The sequence below is a fragment of the Netta rufina genome (assembly GCF_964035555.1).
Source record: "Netta rufina genome assembly, chromosome: Z".
In the NCBI taxonomy this organism is placed as follows: Eukaryota; Metazoa; Chordata; class Aves; order Anseriformes; family Anatidae; genus Netta; species Netta rufina.
The window spans coordinates 9,199,565-9,222,010 of NC_140126.1; positions in this window are offsets into that span (position 1 = coordinate 9,199,565).

Consider the following 22,446-nt stretch of genomic DNA (forward strand, 5'->3'; position numbering starts at 1 on the left):
TGATCATATCCTAATGGGACTGGATTCTAAATCTGAATCCCTGATGCCAACAAGGGACTTTCTGATTGGAAAACTTCCAAATGCTTGCTCATTCTACTGACAGCAATAAAGCTGTTAGTTGGATTTACATTTTTTCGCATGGAGAATGCTTCCTAACTACATGATAATTTTCAAAATCCTTGTGCATTTATTGGCAGCATCTCAAAAATAATAAATAAATAAATAATAATAATAAAAACAACCCTTTAGAAAGCAAAACTAATGGGTGCTTTTTTACATTTTTCTAGGAAAAAAATATATAAAATGCAAAATAGTAAATACTATAATAAATATTGAAAACTTAATTAGAAAGAATTTTAAAGCGCAATATTGTAGGTTTCTTTCAGGAAACAGATAAACAAAGAATGAAAAAAAAAAGGGGATAATTCACTTGTAGTCTTGTGGCTGTTAGTTAATTTCAATATTATTCTCTGATTAAGCCCAGTTCTAGAAATGTAAATTATAAATATTTTTTACTTTTTATCTTCTATTATTATAGAGGTTAAACTGGAAAGTTTAATAATACACTTATGGTTGAGGGAATGAAGAAATATTAATTGAAAGGCACAATAATGTTGAGCAATCACTTGTATTCAAACATAAGTTTCTCTTCTTTCTGCATTCCCTGTTTAAAAATAAATAAATAAATAAAAATGAAGGATTCCCTTGCAATGTCACAGTTGTTAATCAAAAAAATAGTATGTTGCTTTTGTCACTAAAAGAATATAAATACAGTGTGCTTGACTGTAGTGAATATGTCAGCATCTTGACAGAAGGCAAATCTTTTTCCATGTCTAAAGTAACAAGGCAAGACTGTTTTTTTTCAGGACTGAAAACTCCTGCCCAGCTTCTCCTGTTGAGTAGCCGAGACAGCATGGGCAGGAAGACTTCAGTGACTGAAGTGAGCCGGGTTTAACCCAGATTATCAAGCAGTCAAACCTGCAAAGCTCTAAATGAATCTCTGGCTGAAAGAAAGCAAGTATGATTTATTTTTTTCTAACAGAACACAAATCTAGAATTCAGACATTTTCTGATATGTAATTAGAGATATTTTTATATAGCTACTGTATTCAGAATGTGTGTGTAAATGTTAACTGTAGAATTTATGGCATAACAATTTAATTTTTGTTAAGATTCTGTTTGGAAATACATTGCAAAGGCTTAATGTAAATGGCTGTCTTTCTATGACATCAGCTGAGAAAAATGAATTGTGTCACAAAGTATGTGATCTTCTTTTATACTAACTGTTTCTTTTGGAAATCAGATATTATAGAAAGATTCCTTTTCCCATCCCTTATTGGTTCTGCATTGGTATGCACCCCGAGTGGATTGAGAAACATTACTTTGTAGATGTATTTTCAATAAAAATAGTTTTACATTACTGCTTTTTATTGGGGGATTTATTTCAAAGGCTCTCTAATAGAATCTTCACACAAATTCAATACAAACAAACACATAATATGCAACTTAGGAATTACAGGCCATTATATACAGTAGGATCTGGCTATAGCAAAGCTTCCTCATTTTAAAAATCTGCTTACAGTTTCAAGAAAAAAAAAAAAAAAAAGAAAAAAAAAAAGCACAGAAGAAAGGAAAGGGTGGGTAGAGAGGAACATTAAAAATAAAAAGAACCAAAGTTAATCAAACTTAATTTCAGTCAAATTCAGGTATATAACTTCATATTAATATCTGCAAAATATTAAAATATTAAAAAATTATATTTGAGTTTATTCAACAACTGAGAAGTAGTCATTTCATTCTGGATGTGTAATTACATGGTCCAAATGCAGAAATATCATAGTGCCATGTGAATCAATAGAAGTCATTTGACTAAGATATTACAGCATTGTTACATTGCAGTCGTCCTAGACAATCCACTGTTTTTCTCACAGAAGTGGTTTGGGATGGTGTTAAGGTCTATTTGGCAACAACTTCAGCTAGCAGAGATACCATCTTATAGAAATTAATGTCTTTCCAGAAGGAGTGGGAAGAAGTAAAAGACATGAGCTGAATCACTTGAATTTGGAAATCTGTGTTGACTGGAGCAGATGGAGGCAGCAGGGAGATGCCCTGCCTTCCTGAACATACACCACCAAACCACTGGACAATGACCTCTATTAATTGACCTGTAGTACGTTGAGCAAAAACCATATATAAATACAAACATGATTTAAAACATAATAAAATAAAATAAATCAAAGAAGAGATAGAGTTATAAAGTGCATAAGCATATTTTTTCCCATTTTTCTCCAAGTTATCTACACTTTCATTCATTCTATCCAGTTAGGTATCTTTGTTTCTAGAATTCCTATTATAATGGGAAGAGCTATAGAAAAGAGGGTTAGTGTATCATTTGGAGGCGTTTCTGGCATGGTGGTCTCACTCACTTTTCACCCCACCCAGAAAAAAAGATCTCTTGTATTCCTTAATTTTTCAGTAGTTGGGATACAATACAGGCATGGAAGTTGGGATACAATACAGCCATGCTGTTCTTAGGGAAGAATTTATGTCTCTGTGACAGTGTGTGGCCCATATAAAGCAAAGGGATCATGCATGTGGAAAATCAGCTACTGGCACAGAAAGTACTTTTGCCTTCCTTTCAGAAGAACTGGGTTTGCATGAGTAAAATTTGTGTTCCAATGCAGGCACAACTGAAGAGAAACTGAGGTCATTTCTTTCAACTGACACTATAACATGTACTTGGTTTAAAAAAGTTACAATGAAAATGGTACAGAAGAGCATACCTTGCTTCTGGTGTGATCAAGTGTGCTAATTGTATTTGCTGTGATCAACAATGTGTGATCAACTTGCTCCCAGTGTGATCACCTCTTTCCCAGAACAAGATAAAAAATTGAGGTGAACTGATAGTTCACTCATTCTTTGGCTTTCTGGCATCTTTCTACTAAGAGATCGGCTTACACTGGGAGTATGGAATAAGAGAGAGATGGAGAGAGATGTCTACACCTCCATGCCAAGCTGAAAACCCAGACTTGCAACATCAGAGAAGCAGTGAGATTCCCTCTGATAATAAAAAGAACTGTAGTCAGATGATAACATCCTGCATTGTGAACCTTTTTCTGTCCCTCTGCCTTCCTCCTGTCTCCTCAGATGTCTCTAAGATACTCAAATGTATCTAAAATTCCAAAATTTTACTATAGGAGCACTTGCATATCTAATTGAAGTTCTTCAGCATGCCTCATTACACAACTAGGGCTGCACAAATAATTGAGTTTATACTTCAGTGAGGGAACTGAAAGACTGGGGGGGTATAATGTTTCCAGGTCATCATGAAACATTTTTTTTTCTTTATAATGCTAAAATAAAATAAATGAAATGAAATAATAAAATAAAATAAAATAAAATAAAATAAAATAAAATAAAATAAAATAAAATAAAATAAAATAAAATAAAATAAAATAAAATAAAATAATAAAATAAAATAAATTGTCAGCCTCAAGTATGAAAGAATGAAAGAGAATATGTAAGAATGAAATATTTCATTCTCCACTTCTTCAAACGTCTCATTTTTATCTCATTTCTGGATAAATTTTAGTCTACTCTAAATTAAAATAAATAGCTGTAAAATGAATGGTTACTCTGAAATAAGAGATTGAACAATTTAGCTAAGAAAATATCAAGTAGAAATATTTCAACTTTTCTGTAATAGCTCCTCACTTTAAAATCAGTTATGTTTATAAAAGTTGGCACACCTTCACAAGTACTTGCCTCAAAAACTGCATTTTTCAGCAATTTATTTTTTTAAGAACACTTTTTCATTGCTCTTTATAACTTCTTTTCTCCAGGTATTGCACATTTTTCTGCTTTTCCTGATTGTTCAGATTTTTTTTTTCTTGATTGTATCATTGACTTTTTAAGTTTTTGTTTAGTTTTGTTTTGTTTTAAGTAATAAAAAACCCTCTCCCTTTACTGATATTTTTCCCAGTTCTATAGTTATTATTTCTCATCAACTTTTACTCTTTTCCTGCATTGTTTTTGTTGCTTTTTTTTTTTTTTTTTCCGGTGCCCCAACCAGTTTCCCATTTTCTCCAGTACTATATTCCTCTTTCCATCCCACCCATTTTCTCTCTTAGCTCTTCTCTTCATTTGTACAGCTTCCACTCCAGAAACCCCACTGCTGTGGCTTTCATAAACCCAAATTCTTGTCCCAATAGTGTCCTTGTCTCTTTCATAAACCTATACAAGTCTCTCATCTTTTCTTTGTTTTGGTTCTCAGTAAGTAAAACTGGAGCAATACCATCACCCTAGCGCCAGGTTTGTTGATAGAGAAATAAAGGTTTTGGAGCACCCACTTGGCAGAGCTGATGCTGACATCTGGGTCATGCCTTATATGCCTTCCAGACCCTGGGATTTGCCCCGAAGCAAAGGAGCTTTGGACCAGCAGCTCCCGCACTGTAGACAATTGAAACATAATTAAGCAACTGTTACTACAAAACAAATTTATTCACTGTAATTGTACATAAAAAGAAGTCAAATCCCATGGTGCTTGCTGGCACCAAAGTCCCATAAGTAGCAATAGGGAGAAGGATAAAATAAAGATCTAACTCGAATTTCATGCACATGGAATAAACTACGCTGCAAATGTACTTTGAATATGATTAGGACTGGTTCCAGATGGTGACCGTAGTTCAGTCTGAGCAGGTGCTACACAAGCTTCCCTTCACAGATCTGATGGTTCACCATGCCCTGGACCTGCCGTTCCCTGCACAGCTGAAGCCCACTCCTCTCCCAGGAAGCAGCTCCTGGCCATGCCAAATTGTGTGGTGTTTTTGTGATATGCACAAACAGGGACCAGGATGAGACCACCCAGCTTGTTTGCATTTATAGGCCAAGTCAGGATGCAGGGCTCAGTCTCCAGGAGAAAAAGACTATGGTACTAACCCACTGTGCCACTTAGCATCCACAGTGCAAAAGAGCTATTCAGATGCTGCCAATGCTTCATTTTTAGCTGTACTGTGGCCCAGTAACAATCAGCCTCCTGAAAACTCCAAAATGTTTCCCAGCAATAACAGCCAAAATTTTGGTCCCATTGGATAGTGCCGCCATCGTGTGGCAAATGTTTTTACAATAAACATTTCCCCCTCTCTAAAAAAAAAAAAAAAAAAAAAAAAGGAAAGCCACATTCATTTCACTGTTATTGTTATTGCAATCCAGCTTACTCACATGAATAATACAGTCTTTCATCTTGTCCTTTTTTTAGGACAGCCTTAAAGAGGTTCAGCTGTGAACACCTTCATTCTTGTTACATTGGTACTTCTGTGCATGTGTTCATTTCTCCTTGCTTTATCCAAGCACCTCAGGTGAGATGAATGTCTCTTAAGCAAAAAGTCTGCCACCATTCCTGAAATACTCTTAAGAACTGGGGGAATGCTGGTGTATGTGTTAATTTTCTAACTGATTGCTAACACAGTGGAGTATAATGTAACTGTTAATCTCTCCTCCACTCTCACTGGTCCACTTTGAAGGGGGCCTTCCTTTGGTGATCTGCCATCTGCCAAAGCACTGTGAGAATGGTAGATTTCCACACTTGGAAACTACTGACACATATTGACAGTACATAGACATCATGCATTTTGAAGGGACTTGAAAGTCAAATCAAATGTTAGTCTTCCTACAGGAATCTCTTGCAAACCCCTGGAGTAAGAATCAGGAGAATTTGGGGTACACTGTCTTAAAATACACTTCTGGCCTTCCTGGCTGTTTAGAAACATGCTTACAATATGTCATAAAGAACCACAAAGAGAAGAAAAACAGCCCCTAATTATGCTTTTGGCAGCCTTAAAATGGCCCAACTCATGCTTTTGAACATCTGAGGTCTGCAATACCGAATCCTATTAAAATAACATCCCTTAAAGGCTACTCCATCAAATATTGACTTTTCTGTCAATGAACATCATCATCAAATTGCATGAGGATTTTCACAGTTTAGCAACAACAAAGCCACCCAGAAACTCCACTGCTATCAAAAAGTTCATGATCTGCTAAAACTATAGAGTTACAGAATTGTAAAACATAATTCCAGGAACATGGGCAGGACTTTGTTTACAGCCAGTATGGAGCAGAGATACTATTTTAGAGCCCTAATCAAAAACCAAAACTGGGGTCAAGTTTTGCTTATTCCTTTTTTCCTTTCATTCATGACTTTTCACAGTATACTGTGGCCTGTTGGGTAAAGCACTCTCCAGAAATAAGCACAGCTCTGGACACAAGAAATACAGTATTGTAAAGGTGCAGGGGCTACTGGGAACTATGGAGCAGCAGCTCTGATTTCCTTCCAGTGTAAGATAGTAGGATGAATTTACTCAGTATGTGAATAAAAACAATATGTTTCAAAGAATCTGACACAGTTTTTGCAAAGGGAAATCCTGCACTGTGGATCTGATGAAGCTCTCTAAGTGCCCTAGCAGGGAAGCCACAAAATCTATGAAAGCATTTTATTAAATATGTTACTTAGAAAAAAACAGAAGAAAGATATTTTACAATGGTGTGCTATGAAGTTGCTACATTTTCTCTCTCTTGTGAGACACAGAGCATTCTGTTTTTATTGTGTTGAAAAGGGGCCCTAACAAAAAGTATGCAGAAATTTTGCAGCATGTGGCAAGTCAGACTTATGAGTCAATTCTGCACCCCTCTAATACATTCTTTTGGGAGCATTGATGATAGCTGCAAATATCATAAATATTAATATGCTGGGGGTTTCAGATGTGATGTGATGTCTCCATTCTAACAACTGTGCCAAGAATGATGCAAGGGAATACTGGTGATTTCCTTCCCTTAACAGGTCAGGGCTGTAAACTATTATAAGCTCATCATTGGGCCATCATTCACTGACCTGACCAGCTACTTTTGCCAGGGGTAAACATTCATTTAGCTGACATCACATAATAAATCACCCATTTGTATACAGCAATTCTGTTCATTTAATTTTTATCCCTTTTCATTTCTCTCCTCCTTTACTCTGCTTTCCCTCCTGTCTACTGCTCTCTGGAACTAGAAGTGGCAAATTTTGTACATTGGTGCACATTGCCTGTTCAGCAAGGGGGCTTCATGAAGTACCTCTTGGAGACTGGCCAGCAGCCATCCTTCCTGGTGTGATGGAATTGGTTGAGACAAGAAGCAGCACTGAATTTGTCAGCTTCCACACACTAGAATTTTTGCATCTAAAAGCTGCAGTGAATTGGTGAAGTTTCAAGACCTTCCAGCAAAGTGTTTTGGGCCAGAAGACATGCTGTCCCTACAATATATAGTTGCTAATGTTCAAGAGCTTGAGTGATGGATGTGATACACAGACCTAAAGAGAAAGACAGTCCACGGACTGTGAACTTGTTTCCTCCTCGTGTTCTTAAGAGGATTCATAGGCTTTGCAGTAATCCCTTACACAACGACGAAATTCACACAGAACAGGCTGTGTTAATTCTTTGTTCAGCCTGACATCTAGCGGTCCTCAGCAGAACCATTGTTACTTGGTCTTTATCCTTGTTTGGATAGTGTAAATATCATATGAAACTTTACTGTTTAAGATTGAAGGTGTGTGGCCTTTTCTAGCATTTTTCCCTGAAAGATTTAAATTAGAATTTTGATCTGAATTCTGTTTTTATTGCAAGGGAAGCCAAAAAAATAAAAATAAAAATAAATTAATTAATTAATTAAAAAATAATAAATAAAATACAGAGTTTTGCCATGAGTCTTCCACATGTACATGCACAAGGTGTGAAAGCTTAGCAGCTCTGGCACTTGACAAGTAGAATAACTGTACTATGCAATACAATACTCCTATTCTTGAAAAATTGTTAAATTGTAGATTTTTTAAAATAATAATATTACATTGACATGTGGCACTCAGTACAAATGATATGTTGAAATTCAAGTTGGATTTTATGTGCATTGCTCTTCATTTTTCCTTATTCTGATCCAACAATTTAATAACTCTTTCAACTATAACTTTCAGAAATACACCTTTCAAAAAGCAGTATCAAAAAATCATACTCAGAGAAGATGGATAAAGGCAGAAAATACTTCTACTTTGGTACTTTTTTGTTGTTCTTGTAGTTGTTTTTACCCCAATGGACTGAACAGCAACTCCTCTCTGTTCATATTTGACCACATTATATCAAAAAATATACTGCAGCAACAGGGCTTTCCAAGAAAGACAAATCATAGAATCACAGAATTGTCTAGGTTGGAAGAGACCTCAAAATCATTGAGTCCAATCTCTGACCTAACAGTAACAAGTCCTCCACTAAACCATATCGCTAAGTTCAACATCTAAACATCTTTTAAAGACCTCCAGGGATGGTGACTCCACCACTTCCCTGGGCAGCCCATTCCAATGCCTCACAACCCTCTCAGTAAAGAAGTTCTTCCTAATATCCAACCTAAAACACCCCTGGTGCAACTTTAGCCCATTCCCCCTTGTTCTGTCACCAGGCACGTGGGAGAACAAACCAACCGCCACCTCGCTACAGCCTCCCTTGAGGTACCTATAGACAGCGATAAGGTCGCCCCTGAGCCTCCTCTTCTCCAGGCTGAACAATCCCAGCTCCCTCAGCCGCTCCTCGTAGGACTTGTTCTCCAGACCCCTCACCGGCTTCGTCACCCTTCTCTGGACTCTCTTGAGCACCTCCATGTCCTTCCTGTAGCGAGGGGCCCAAAACTGAACACAGTACTTGAGCTGCAGCCTCACCAAAGCTGAGTACAGGGGGACAATCACTTCCCTAGCCCTGCTGGCCACTCTGTTTTTTACACAAGCCAGGATGCTGTTGGCCTTCTTGGCCACCTGAGCACACTGCTGGCTCATATTCAGCCAACTACCAACAAATACTCCAAGGTCATTCTCCACCTGGCAGGTTTCCAACCACTCATCTCCCAGCCTGTAGCTCTGCTTGGGGTTATTGCACCTCAGGTGCAGGACCCGGCACTTGGCCTTGTTGAACTTCATGCAGTTGACCTCAGCCAATCAGTCCTGCCTATCCAGATCCTCCTACAGAGCCTTCCTACCCTCAAGCAGATCGACACATGCACCTAACTTGATGTCATCTGTGAACTTACTAAGGGTGCACTCGATCCCCTCATCCAGATCATCGATAAACATATTAAAGAGGACCAGCCCCAGTACCGAGCCCTGGGGAATGCCACTAGTGACTGGCCAAAGAAATTATATTAGCAGCAGGAAGAACCTGCCAGACAGAAATATCACAGGAGCAGCATCAGTTGGAGTGCTATTAAAGAAGACATTAAGAGTCCAAGTTCTCCATTAAGTGGAAAGATACGCCATGTATGTTTTCTCTGTAATGAAAAGGCAAAATGGGAATCTATGAAATTACATACTACAGTCAGATACTTCAGATTATCTTGAGGTGAAGATTTCAGTAGAATCCAGAAGAGTTGCCATGTTTATAAAGACAGTTCAAACATCCATACTCACATCAGATGAATTCATACACAAACTTTTAAAAGCAAGAGAAATTCTCATGCCTCAGGGCATCCACCAGTCTCTGTGTGATGAGTAGGAGGAAAATTGCCCAGGGGTATGCTAGATCACATGCTTTCCTTAGCAGTTTTGCACTTTCTCTGAAGCTTTGGCTTGCTGTTATTGCCAAAATCAAATTATCAAATGAAATGAACTGGAGGTCTGATCCAGGATGTTAGTCCTTATGTTCCCAACCACCACAGCAGTATGTAAAGCGGAAGACTTATATTTTTATTACTGGAAGACAGGAGGCAAGAAAGCAAGATCTTGTGATGTGGGTGCCCTGTTGTCAGTGATACTACTTCATACATCTCCTGGCATGAATTTACCAAGGCTCTAGTTACTTATGAGTAATTAAGATGTTTTAGTTGTTGTTGTTGTGTTTTGTTGTTGTTGTTGTTGTTCTATTTCTTTCACCTTTATCACTATAATTGGGAAGCTGTTTATTAACCTATCCAATAGTTAGGAATTTCCTTTTTATTTCCTGTTTTCATAAAACCATTTAATATCCATTTGTCCTTTAATACCCATTTATCCATTTAGTATCTATTTGTCCACATATGTAGCTCTTTGCAATCCCCATCCCTGCTGAGAGGTTGTTGTATTTTGTTTTTTTGTTTGTTGTTTTCTCTCAGCCCTCTTTCTGCTGGACAAAGAATAAACCTTTTCTAGTTTATTCCTACATTTATCTGCTCCCCTGGTTGTGCTAGCAGTCCTCTTCTACATTTAAGCCCTTACCCTTCTCGCACATAAGTGACCAGAATTGCAAATGGTATTTCAGAGGAAGCTAGGGATGCACAAGAACATTAATTCTTCCTACTAGCTACTAAATACCTCACTGACACATTTCAAGATCTCATTTACAACTTTACTTCCAGCTTATTCTAGCTACATGCAGTCATCCTTTAAACATTTTCAACTAATTATCTCACAGTTTATAGCAAAAAACCTTGTTATTACTCCCTAAGTGCTATGACTTTGCACTTTGTACAAATGAATTTCACTACATTTAATCAGTACCTGACCTCTTTTTAAATTAAAGTAATTTATAGAATTATTATTAAGATTTGTCTCAAGTGGGGGACTTTACTAGTAATCCACCCTTCACTGTTACTCTTCTCTGTTTCTCTTTTAACCAGAGCTTCAAATTCCTGAGCAGTTCTACATACTTCACTTAATAATTTTCTTCAAGACATCATACCAAACACTAGATTGAATACCAAAGAAATTAATACCAAAGTAAATTGTTTTTGTCAATAAAATTAGGTATGTTAAGAAAGAACATGATATGGGAAATTTGGCTTGATCTACATCTAGCGAATCCATGCTGCATTTTATCTTGTTGGGTTTGCTCCCCATATCTTGCTTCCTTCAGCTTTTTGCCAAGTCGTAACATTTTACTAAAATCAGGATCAACTGGCAACATAGCAATTGGGGTTTCTGGGAGATATGTAGAATCTAAGTGTCTGTGTAGATGCAAGATCAGGTACAAGCAACATTATCTTTTTCAGGTGTCTTTCTAACCTGCTCTTGAAAACTAACATGGCTGTGAAAATCTTCCAGGGTTAATTTCCAGTTTAGAAGCATCTCCTAACCTTCAATTCAAGCTCTTTCTGCATCAATAGAACATGAGGGGTTTTTTTCTTACTGTTTTCTCATTAGAACAGAAAACTACTGATCTCCTTCCATTTTAGAATACCCTTGCTGTACGGATAGATGTAGCTGTACTTGCAGTTTAAGTAAATCTCATTCCCTCAGCCTTCCCTGACAGCATGTTTTATAATGTTTTTTTTTTTTTTTTATTTCTTCTTGTTCTCTCTGGGACTTTCTCCTGTTTATTTAATAAATACTTTATGTTCTAACCTACTTGTTATAATTAACAGTATAATTTCCTTGCAATCCTGTAATTCCTGTTTCAAGCATGAATGAAACTTGGTAACGAGTATAGTGAGTGTTTCTTGTGCAACACGTACACCAGCACACATGTGCCTGTACAAACAAATATACAGAAGATCTGTCAATGCCTGGTAACCAGTGCAGCCATTCTTTCATTGTGTGTCAGTCAAATAGATACACCTGCTGCCCATTCAAAATATTTTATTTATTCCACTTTATTTTATTTTTTTCCTGGACATCCTACAGACTTAAAATGTTAAGTCACTTCAAGGACTCTGCAGGGTTCATGCCCACTGTTTCTGATGACTACTTCAAAAGAATTACTATTAACACATACAAATCTATTTTTTGTAGAGTGCTTAGACAACTGAATAATAGATCCATTATGTCTATGAGCAGCACAAGATTCCTTTCAGTTTCTGCAGTATTCCAAACTATTCAAGGAATGTTCAAATGAAATTTCAGTCAATGCGTAACTTTCTGCTTCCAGTCTCCCTGCAAGTACTCATCACAAGGTTAATCCAGTGGTGACTGGCTCACTGCTCACTCGTACCCTGCTCTTGCTGGAAGAGGCAGCTCTTTGTGAATGGCTGCTTCTCCACCAAAAGCATCTTGCCAGAAAAAAATGGTGCTGTTCTCCCCTTGAGTGACTTTTGGATAAAGCAGAAGGAAAGTATCTTGCATTAAACAGTTGCAGAGGGTGCACCCACCTGGAGGTGAGAGCTGGCCTTGGAGAAAGCTCTTCAGATGGGGACAGATGGAGACAGCATGGTCTCTCCCTGTGCTTGAAATTATGCTACTACATGGAAAAGAAATTAAACTGAGCTAGAACTACTGTCATTCTGTTGTTCAGTGGTTTGGATGTGCATGTTTTTGTCTCTACTTCAATGCACACTTCCATATTCATATTAAACAATCAGTGAGTACAAGCACACAAACACAGCTTGAAGCAAGAATTGAAATCAAGAGATTTTCTCTCTCAAGTGTATGAACAGCCACTTAACATTGCCTGCCCACAAATTCACAAAAATTCCATTTAAAATAAGGTAGATATTTTGACTCCATGATTCAACAAGTGATAATCAAAAGATATGTTCTTATGTTCAGAAGATAGAACATAAGAACATAAATGCAGATGTACAAAATCATTAGAATACAGACTCAGAGATTTGTCTTGGAAACCTGAGCCTTGCCATTTCCAAGATTTTGCATCTTGTGTTGCAATGGATTCCCTAGACTTTTCCTATGTATTCTTTCCCCATGTAGAAATCTTGGAAAAGTACTGGTACTTTCTAGATTTTATCTTTTAAGTTAAATGTAGCATTTTACTAGACTAATTGCAACTACCTGACAGGGTTTTTTTGGTTTGTTTGTTTGTTTATTTTTCCTGCAACAATGATTTCCTTTGGAGGCATTCTTTGTTTTCTAATTATAATTGAGAGCCTAAAATATATCTGTTTAGGAGTTTTTCTTTTACTTCTTTCCATCACAGAGGTAACTAATCTCTTGCTGCCTGCTCTGTAAGCAGTATTGCATCAGCTTACAGGCTTGAATTCCAGTCCTGTTGTCAGAACGACCATGACGAAAGTGCCTGAGTACCTGATGCAAGGGCACTGTCCACAAGTGGCATCTGTACCTGATTTACAACATCTTAACCTGAACCCCTACATTTATCTGTCTCATCAGAAGTTCCAATCATCGTTTCCAGTCTCCTCATCTCCTCTGCTGTTCACTATGTTAAGTTTGACAGTTGGGTTTTCAGTGATTTGCTCCCCTCTCAACTTTTGCTGTCCTGTGCTTAAATGAAATGAGCTAAAAAGGATGTTGTACTGCAGCAATCACAAGTTTTATAATGAGGGTGTGTTCCAGTCCCAGATCGCTTCCCAAGTTTCTGGCTTACTGATGCTTTACGCTAATCAGTGACAGGATGTCTCAAGGGGTTATAGAAGCCCGGGCTTGCACAAGAAGGGAAACTACTGTCATTTGCAGTTTAAAAGGCTTTGGAAAGCCTGTCTTTGTTACTCGAGATAATTTCAGAATCACTCCTACTTGAAAGTATCTTATTGCAACAAGTCAACAGACCTTTAAGCTGCTTTTATCCACTCACCATTTTCTGATTGCTAGGCTTGATATCACTATGGATGACACCCTTCCCTTCCCTTCCCTTCCCTTCCCTTCCCTTCCCTTCCCTTCCCTTCCCTTCCCTTCCCTTCCCTTCCCTTCCCTTCCCTTCCCTTCCCTTCCCTTCCCTTCCCTTCCCTTCCCTTCCCTTCCCTTCCCTTCCCTTCCCTTCCCTTCCCTTCCCTTCCCTTCCCTTCCCTTCCCTTCCCTTCCCTTCCCTTCCCTTCCCTTCCCCTTCCTTCCCCTCCCTTCCCTTCCCTTCCCCTCCCTTCCCTTCCCCTCCCTTCCCTTCCCTTCCCTTCCCTTCCCTTCCCTTCCCTTCCCTTCCCTTCCCTTCCCTTCCCTTCCCTTCCCTTCCCTTCCCTTCCCTTCCCTTCCCTTCCCTTCCCTTCCCTTCCCTTCCCTTCCCTTCCCTTCCCTTCCCTTCCCTTCCCTTCCCTTCCCTTCCCTTCCCTTCCCTTCCCACAGGAGAGATGGATGCAGGTCAGAAAGGTGCTCTGTGGGGAAGGAAGTCATAGCATAGGAGCAAGGTCTATACTCTCCCTTATAGCTCCAGCCATAAGGACTGTAGCATGTTTTCTTCATGGAGTCTTGAGTTCTCATTTCCCAATGATTATGCTATAAACCTCTGCTTCTTTGTAATATGTACCTGAAGTGCTCTGTGAGCACATCTCCTTAGAGGAGGAGATGATACTGTCCCAAATAAAATCATTACATTAGTAGTGGTTCCTTGATTTAATTAAATTTTTAACCTACATATGAGGGACATAACATTTAGCACAAACATCCCACTGGCTGCCTTCCCTGTGAATCCTTCACTAAGTATCTCCACACCTGTTCTTGTTTATGCTTCACTCAAAGAGTAAGTTGATGTCTTCCTGTCCAGGAAGCAAGCAGTTAAATCTCAATATGAAATAACAGTACCCAGAAGTTTCATTTATCTCAGTAATTACTGCTCAGGGAGTGAGAGGAAAAATCAAGTCCCTAAATCCCCGTAGTTTGCTGGTAGTTCCTCTTTGCACATGACATTGTATTTACTGATATATTTTAATTCAAGCATGAAAAATTAGTCAAATACCAATAACTTTGTTATCCAGAGTGCTGACAAAGGAAATAATGGAGCAATTAAACAACACATTGGAACAGGCTCATTAAACAAATATAGCCACTGTTTTACTGGCAGCAGCATCTTCATTAAAACCGGGTTGAGTATCAGGCAGAGAGAGAGAAAGAAAAAGGAGGGGGTCTGGGAAAGTAAGAGAGGGAATGCAGAAATGTTTTGCAGGACATTTTGCATGGGAAAGAGCAGGATACAAAATTACGTTTGTTTATGCTCTGCCAGAGTCAGTGGCAGCGGAGGGCTATGCTGAATTCCCTGCACATGATCAAGGACCTTCTGAGGGCTTCCTTTAGTAACTTTCTAAGGGAAATAAATCATCTGGCTTCAGAAAGTGCTGAGTGGACAATAAGGACATTGACCATGATCCTATGTACGATCATGGATGTTCCTGCAGGATCTACCTATAAATCTCCAAAATCCATGGGAACACATCTCCTGCTTACTGCCACGTTTTATCTAACCACATCAGTGAACTGGGAAGGAATGTGACCACACACAGCCCCTGTGCCTGAGGTGAAATCCAGCATCACTTTTAAGCCAGGACAGTGTGCTCACTTTTCTGCGTGGGTCCTGGGATTTTCAATGAAGTATTTATTGTTCTCTTGAGCAGCAAGTAACTAGCAATTTGAACAGGTTGTTTGCTCATTTCACAGCTCTTCTGGTTTCCTGCTTTAAGTAAGCAGCATTTATACCAGGAGAGATCAGGCGGAGGAGAGTTCTCTAAACTAAGAATATCCCCTCTCTAAATCTGCAAGCAGATGTCTTGAAATGACTGGAGTCTCCTGGGGAATCTATTTTTGCCAGAAACAGCAAATTTGTCTCAGTTGGAGCCTTTAGAGCTCACTCAAGTAAGTATCTGTGTCTTCTTAGGTTATTGTGCCCAAGTCATGTTTGCAGCCACAGCTCCCCCACAGCAAAGATTGTCCATTGCACTTCTAGCCAGTCAGTGAAAATCCAGCTCCTGTCACCAACCCCTTTATTAGTTTCTTATCATCTGATATTGGAAGTGGATGCCACAAAGCAACCCCACCCCGCCCTTTCGAGTCCATATGGGATTCATGCATGCAATATTTAATGTTAATTTGAAGTAGGAAATCTCTGCCACACATAGGCTGGAACAATTTGAATTTCAGAGAGTAATTATTCATGCAGCATAAAAATGCGTGAGTCACGTAGAAAGGTAAGCAGGCCCAGCAGGGCAGCAGCTCCCAGTGGTGCCACATGGGACACTAAGTGCTGATGGGAGCAACCCCAAAACAGGCAAGTGCCCAAGATGGCATGCATGACAGGGAGGAAAGTGCATTTTTAAAATAGCAGCAGCAGTCGTGTGTTGGCATCTTTGAAATGCTTTGTGAAAATTAAGGATTAGATCTTCTACTCCCTTCACAGAGGGACACAGAGGTGCACTTTGAAAATGGATGAAGAAAAACGCAAATAGGACAACTAAACCAAAGCATGAGGCAAAGCCAGGTAAATTATTGCCATGTAACCCTCATCAACACAGAAATTTGCCTTAGCATAGTCAGGGCCAGGAGGTCTTCTGTGCAAAGAGAACAGCCATGTGACTTTGGCATACTTCCCTGGGAAGTCTGTGGCTGCTGCAGCACTTCTTTTCACCTTAGGGCAACAGGAAACCTATTACTGTCCTCAGAATTTAATGCTAAGAAACTGTAAATGAACACATCCACAGGAAACAGCCTTGCCAAAAGCACTCAACTGCTTTGCATCCCACAGATCTCTAGCAGAAGATCCTATCTTCTATGGTCTAGATTGCGCACAAAGTCTGATATAACTCTACTGGTGCCTCTAAAATTCACCATGGTGCAGAGCAAAGTAGTTTCTTCAGAGAGAATATAAAACAATGGTGGGCTGACTTCACCACATCCACTTGGAACCTGCAGAATAGTTGCTGGACATGGGAGAGAAGTGCTGCAACAGCACATTGATATGCAAACTATCCCCCAGGATCATTAGCAGCTGGTGGAGCCATGTCTCACTCATGCCAAGAAACCAGAAGCTCCACAAGCCAAGTAAAAGCAGCCCCTATTTATGTGGTTAGGCAGCAGGAAAAGGATAATGTCAATGGGTGAATATCTGGGGAGCAGCAATACCTTGGGAACAAAGATAGAGACATGGCTGAGAGTGTGTGAACATTTAACTTCATAAGAAAGCAAGGAGAGAAATGACTGGATGATAGGAGGGTGGATCAGAAGGATTCAGGTTGGGTTTTGATCTATCAATATGAAGATAGAATCTGAAGACATACCATCAGCAAAGATCACCAAAAAGTGAAATGACAGAGTTAAGAGCATCTTGTTAATTAATAGATTAGAATATTGCAAATATAAAGCACTGAGTTCATCTACAGTCTAGCTCATTTCCAGCCTCTATTGATTTTAGTGAGATTACAGTATATATTCTGCCCTGAGAGACATTTAATTGACACTTCTGTTCAAACAGTTTAAGCACTCTTCTGTCCCTACTCATCAACCCCTATACAACATAGATCCTGTAGGCTGCTTCACATGGAAGAGAATGTTGGGGATACAAACTACACATACGATAATGTCAGGGGTCTGTTTTTCTTGTTGGAGATACTATGAACAACAAAACGATAATCCAAGCTGGGCAAAGTATAAATCAATAGATATTGCTGTGCAGCTCTGTGCCTAGTTTTTCTATTACGTCTGTCCTCCCCACAAGATTCTCAGCCCAGATTTCATGCAGGAAAAGAGAATTCATATTTTGCATCTAGATCAATTTTGCAGTAACATCATTCCTTTGAACAAAGGCAAACAAGTTTTTGCACCCTGGGTGAGCTGCAGGAAATGACTGAATGCTCTAGGTGCAATGCAATTGTAAGGTGCAATGCAATCGTAAGTTCAACTTTCTTTCACTGCAGGCTGAACTTACACAGGTGCTATATAGTTCATATATTGGAAAAGCAAGATTTTCCTTGGCAGTCTGAAAAAAAAAGCATGTATAAGCCCTTAGGTGTATAACATGCTCTTCCTCTAGATTTCTTTCCAACTCTTCAAATACTTCACATACCAAAGAACATACCAAAGACAAGTCTATGGAAGTAGGAGGAATGCTATAGAGAGGCTGGTTTCCAGTGGGAAGGTACAGATATTTGTGAAATGTTTGAGTACGGTGTTGCTAACACACAACACACTGTATTCCAGATTCATAACTTGGAGTCTTGTCTTCTTCATCAGGGATAAATAATAGCCATGAAACATATCCGAGGGAAAAAAAAAAAAAAAGTGTATGTAAAAGTTACAGTATAATCAAAAAGACAGCTTATCAGGTATTAAAAATAAATACATAAATAAATAATGAATGAATGAATCCAATTCTACTACCTTAGCAGTGTAAAATCAGATTAAGACTATGTATGCTTTAGCTCAGAAGAAAGCATTCATACATGCCATGTCTCATTCCTCCTGCTGCTGTATCATTCTGTTGCAACTCAACTCCATGAGCTTTAGATGCAGAGAGTAAAAGATCTTTTTTTTTGACGATTGTCTTCCAATGTGTCCTGCCTTGCCTGGAAGACTGAGGGTGGAGTCCTCTTTTTTTTTCTTTTTTCTTTTTTTTTTTCCGTGAGGAAGCTCAGAGCACTGAGCATGCACAATTCATAGAGTAAGGAAGAGAAATGGGCAAGCATCACACCCAGTGTCTGCCACTCACTGCTTCAGTGGTGTCTTTTGTGGAAAAGCCCACATGGTTCTTTCATTGTGCATCTGCTGAAGAGAACAAATGCACATCCATGATGTCAAAACATGGTTGTTGGACAGAATATCTACTGCTAGATAAAATCCTCCTTACCCAAATCCAATGCAAGCACCCCACAGAAACCAAGAGCACAGGAAATTCAGCAATGCAGATCTACTTGTTTTATCAGTCTTTCTAGTCTAAGGGTCCTGCCAGTAATGACACATTACTCTATCTGCAGCATCTGCAGCCATTTGCCCACAGGCATGATTAACCTCCTGCTGTGGTAAATCCTGGGGTACTTGGGCTGAAATGAGACATGGGGTACTATGTTCAGGCTACAGGGGTCGGCAGGAGGTCAGCTGGAATCGGGAGCTTTTTAGGAACTGTGATCTCTCAAGCCAGGGCAGGGTCTAGCTCCACTGCTCTGCTGTTGGTGAAGCTCTGAGCATTCAGCAGGCCAAGTAAAGCTCGTTAAAAATAAGGAAGAGTGGGGGAAGGTGAAGGGAGAAAGGAGAGAGTAAGTGAGAAGAACACATCTGTTGTGATACAATGGAAATCTCCTGCTGGCTTTAAGCCAGATGGCAGCAGCCATGATCCTAGCTTTCAGGAGAGGAAAATGGAGCAGAAGAAGTAGGAGGCAAATGCTAGCAAAAAGGAAGTGCTGCCAATGACAGGGTTGTTTATTTTGGTCTGCTTGTTGCACTTATTACATCAAATAAATCATCTTTATTTGTGCTTTTTATGTAATGGTGTTACTCAGTTGTTTGGTTCTTTCCAAGGAGAGTTTAAATGATATTCCTGCAAGCCCAAGCTTGTAAGGTGCTGGAGGGTTGAAAACAGATCTTCAGATTTGGTCCAATAATCTTAAAATAGTCTTCCAAAAGGCTTAGCTTCATGGCAAGTACTAGGGTAAGTTTTTTTCTAGTTATGTCTGATGCAACACTGCTGCATTCCTCCACCTACCTCAGATATACTAACTACACTTTTCAGTTTAACAGAAACAGGTAGAAAGGAAGGACGTAGAAAGGATGAAGCAATTACAAGGAATGCAAACAGGCTTGCTTTTCTCTCTCACAAAAACCTATGGCAACTTTATGGCTATTTCCATTCTCTTCAGATTTTCATTCTATAAAGCCATGACTGGAAGTGATCTAAAAAGCACATTGACCTCTACTGACTTTGCATCATTAGAAACTCACCTGTTAGATCCCCTGCAGCTACTCACTTCACAAGGCAGCCATGAGTTGGCCAGAAGCCTTGAACTGGTGCCTGTACCCCCCACTGGTGCCTGGAAGTGTTTGGTTCCCCCATGTGCTGGGAGGCTCCACTGACACCAGTCCCACTGCAGAGATTTGTGGTGACCAAACTGGTGGCCAGGGTGACCTATGAGGGTCAAAACCATAAATATAACTTAAATCCACTCCAACCTCCTGACCTGACCACGGGCACAAGCATCCTGTGTGTTCAACTCTGTTTTCTCTAATTTTAAAGTCAGTATTTTCATAACTGACAATGAAAGAGAAAAATCACTAAGCAAGTCTCAAAAAAATAATGTCTTTGGGTACAGTACACTTTTTTAAGAGAAATGAGAAATAATCTGATTAATTTCTTCTGGATGACACAAATATTTTCATTTTATATTTAAGAAAAAATAACTTGCTGGGCTCTGTACACAAGTATCTAAAATATATACAAAACTCCTACACTTTTTTAATCGTAGCTAAGATCAGTGTAAGCATTGTTTGGCTGCTTTGATGGTTTCACTTTCATTCCCAGGTGGACGTTTTTTGGATGATTTTAGAAGATAGTTTTTGGAATAGTTCCATATGTAGGTTTGTGATTCTTCTTTCTGGAGAAGAGGATTTACCCACTGCCTGTAGCCAATGAACACCTTAAAATGCTCTAGAAATGCTAAAAGCAATAATAAGGACCAGAACGCGTTGCTTGATGTTTTAAAGCAATACATTTCTAAAAGCTATCAGCTGAGGTTGTGATTAATTGGCACATAAGCAAGCTTTCAGTTCCCTATGACCCAAGGCTTCATGTCAAAAGCAATCTAAAAGCTAATTTTAGTTGTTTCTGTCCATAATTTGGCTTCTAAATCCACTTTTCCCTATCAGGTATAGTTAGGTCAAGTTGTGTTTCTTTTCTAATGGTTACATAATGCTTGCAGCAAGAAGATGTGGGGACCTTGTAAAGCACAACACTGGCATGCCAAGCTCACAGATCAGGCCACAGGATGTCATGTGGTAGATGCAGCTTTGCCTGAAATGACTTAAGTAGCAGTGGTGTGGTGGAAAAGGAGGAAGCAAGCTTACTGTTGTGCACACTGCCTGTCCCCTGTGCAGGGTGGTCTGCTAGGCGCAGCAGGCCCTCCCTCAGCTCACTACCCTGCCGGGATAGAAGGGGAGGGGAAGAGCAGTGCCACACTGTAGCTGGGTGAGATGCAGGTAGCAGCAGGAGGAGAAGATGTGGAAGCCGCTGAAATGCATTTCTACATCCAAATCATGAGCTTAACAGGCTCATCTGCCTCTCCTGGGAGAGTCTCTGCATGGCTTCCTATGCCAAATTTCTCCCTCCATGGCATCAGCAAGAAAGAAAGAGTGTGTGTGAAAATATGGCCCGTTACTGTTAAGTATCTGTACCCATACAATAAATAAATAAATAAATAAATAAATAAATAAAATCATGTCGATATTATAGATGAACCCCAGTCACACACAGTCATGGTCTGCATGCAGGGGCTGAGTGCAGGAGTGGTGAGGGGGAGAGAGGCTGTTCAGCAGCTACCCCAATATGTGATGAGAAAACAGCTGACACCGGATGTTTTGTTTGTACACCACGAAGCCTCTGCCTCTGGGCTGAGAGAGAGAGACAGAGGTTTTAATTTCAGCTACAGGTTGTGAGCATGCCATGTGAGAGAAGAATGTGGCACACATAATTCCCCCTCCCTCACCCTTAAAAAAAAAAAAAAAAAAAAAAGTGGGCAACCCACTGAAAACAACGTGCTGATGCAGGTACAGAACCAGCATCCTGAGAATACACACATGCCAAGTAATTTGAACACTGAGGTAAAATTTTACAGATCAAATAACTTCAGATTATAGAAGAAAATTCCACTTTGTTTTCTCACAGAAAGTAATATATGTAATATCCTAGGCATGCTCCCAGACGTTTGTGCAGAATGTATCATATTCAGGGGTCATGATAAGAAACTGTGGTTTAGTAAGGAATGTGGCAGATTATCATTGGTTGTTCATTATTTCTTTGTGTTAATACATTCTAGAAAGCTTTGTGTGGGCAACAAGGATTCTGGTTAAAATAAAACAGATTAAAATACTGACCTTATAGTCATAATCTATATCGAGTTCTTCATGAGATGGATGAAGATGGAAATCTGTCTGCAGCAGATAGATTACTGCAGCTTGAAGTCCTTTACACAAATAGTATGAGACTCCTTTCATTATGTCTATTCATTTTTTATTGCAAGCATATTGTTTGTGCTCATCAAAAAAGGATGACTATTCTCGTAATCTTGGTCTTTAAAACTCAATCTTCTCTTCTAAAACACCATATTGTAAGACTTCTAGAAAAAAAAGGAGCTTACTGGAAGTTCTTAAGACAAACTGACTATAGCTTTGTTTCAAAATTATGTTTGCTATTGTTCTAATCAAACTCATCTCTATCAGTTAAATGGTGGTGTATTCAAATGCTGTTTAATTCTGCACTTATATTGAACTATAATATTATTGCTTCATTAACTAAATTTTATCTGTTTAATTCCTCAAGGCAATTATTTTCCTCACAATACATACGATACTTTACCAACTCATGCCACCAGAGGGCAATGTAATGATGTTGGTTTTACAAAGTATGTTAACGAAGAAATAGTGCGCTCTAAAGGAAAATCTCTTGCATATGAAAGAGCCTTTTACAGAACTGAAAATATATTATTCCATTCAACATTTTCATCCTCCTAATTTTAGTAGAAGACAAGAAACTGGGTTGCACATCAATATATGAAGGAAAAAATATACAAAGGATTGAACAGAATATGTGAAAG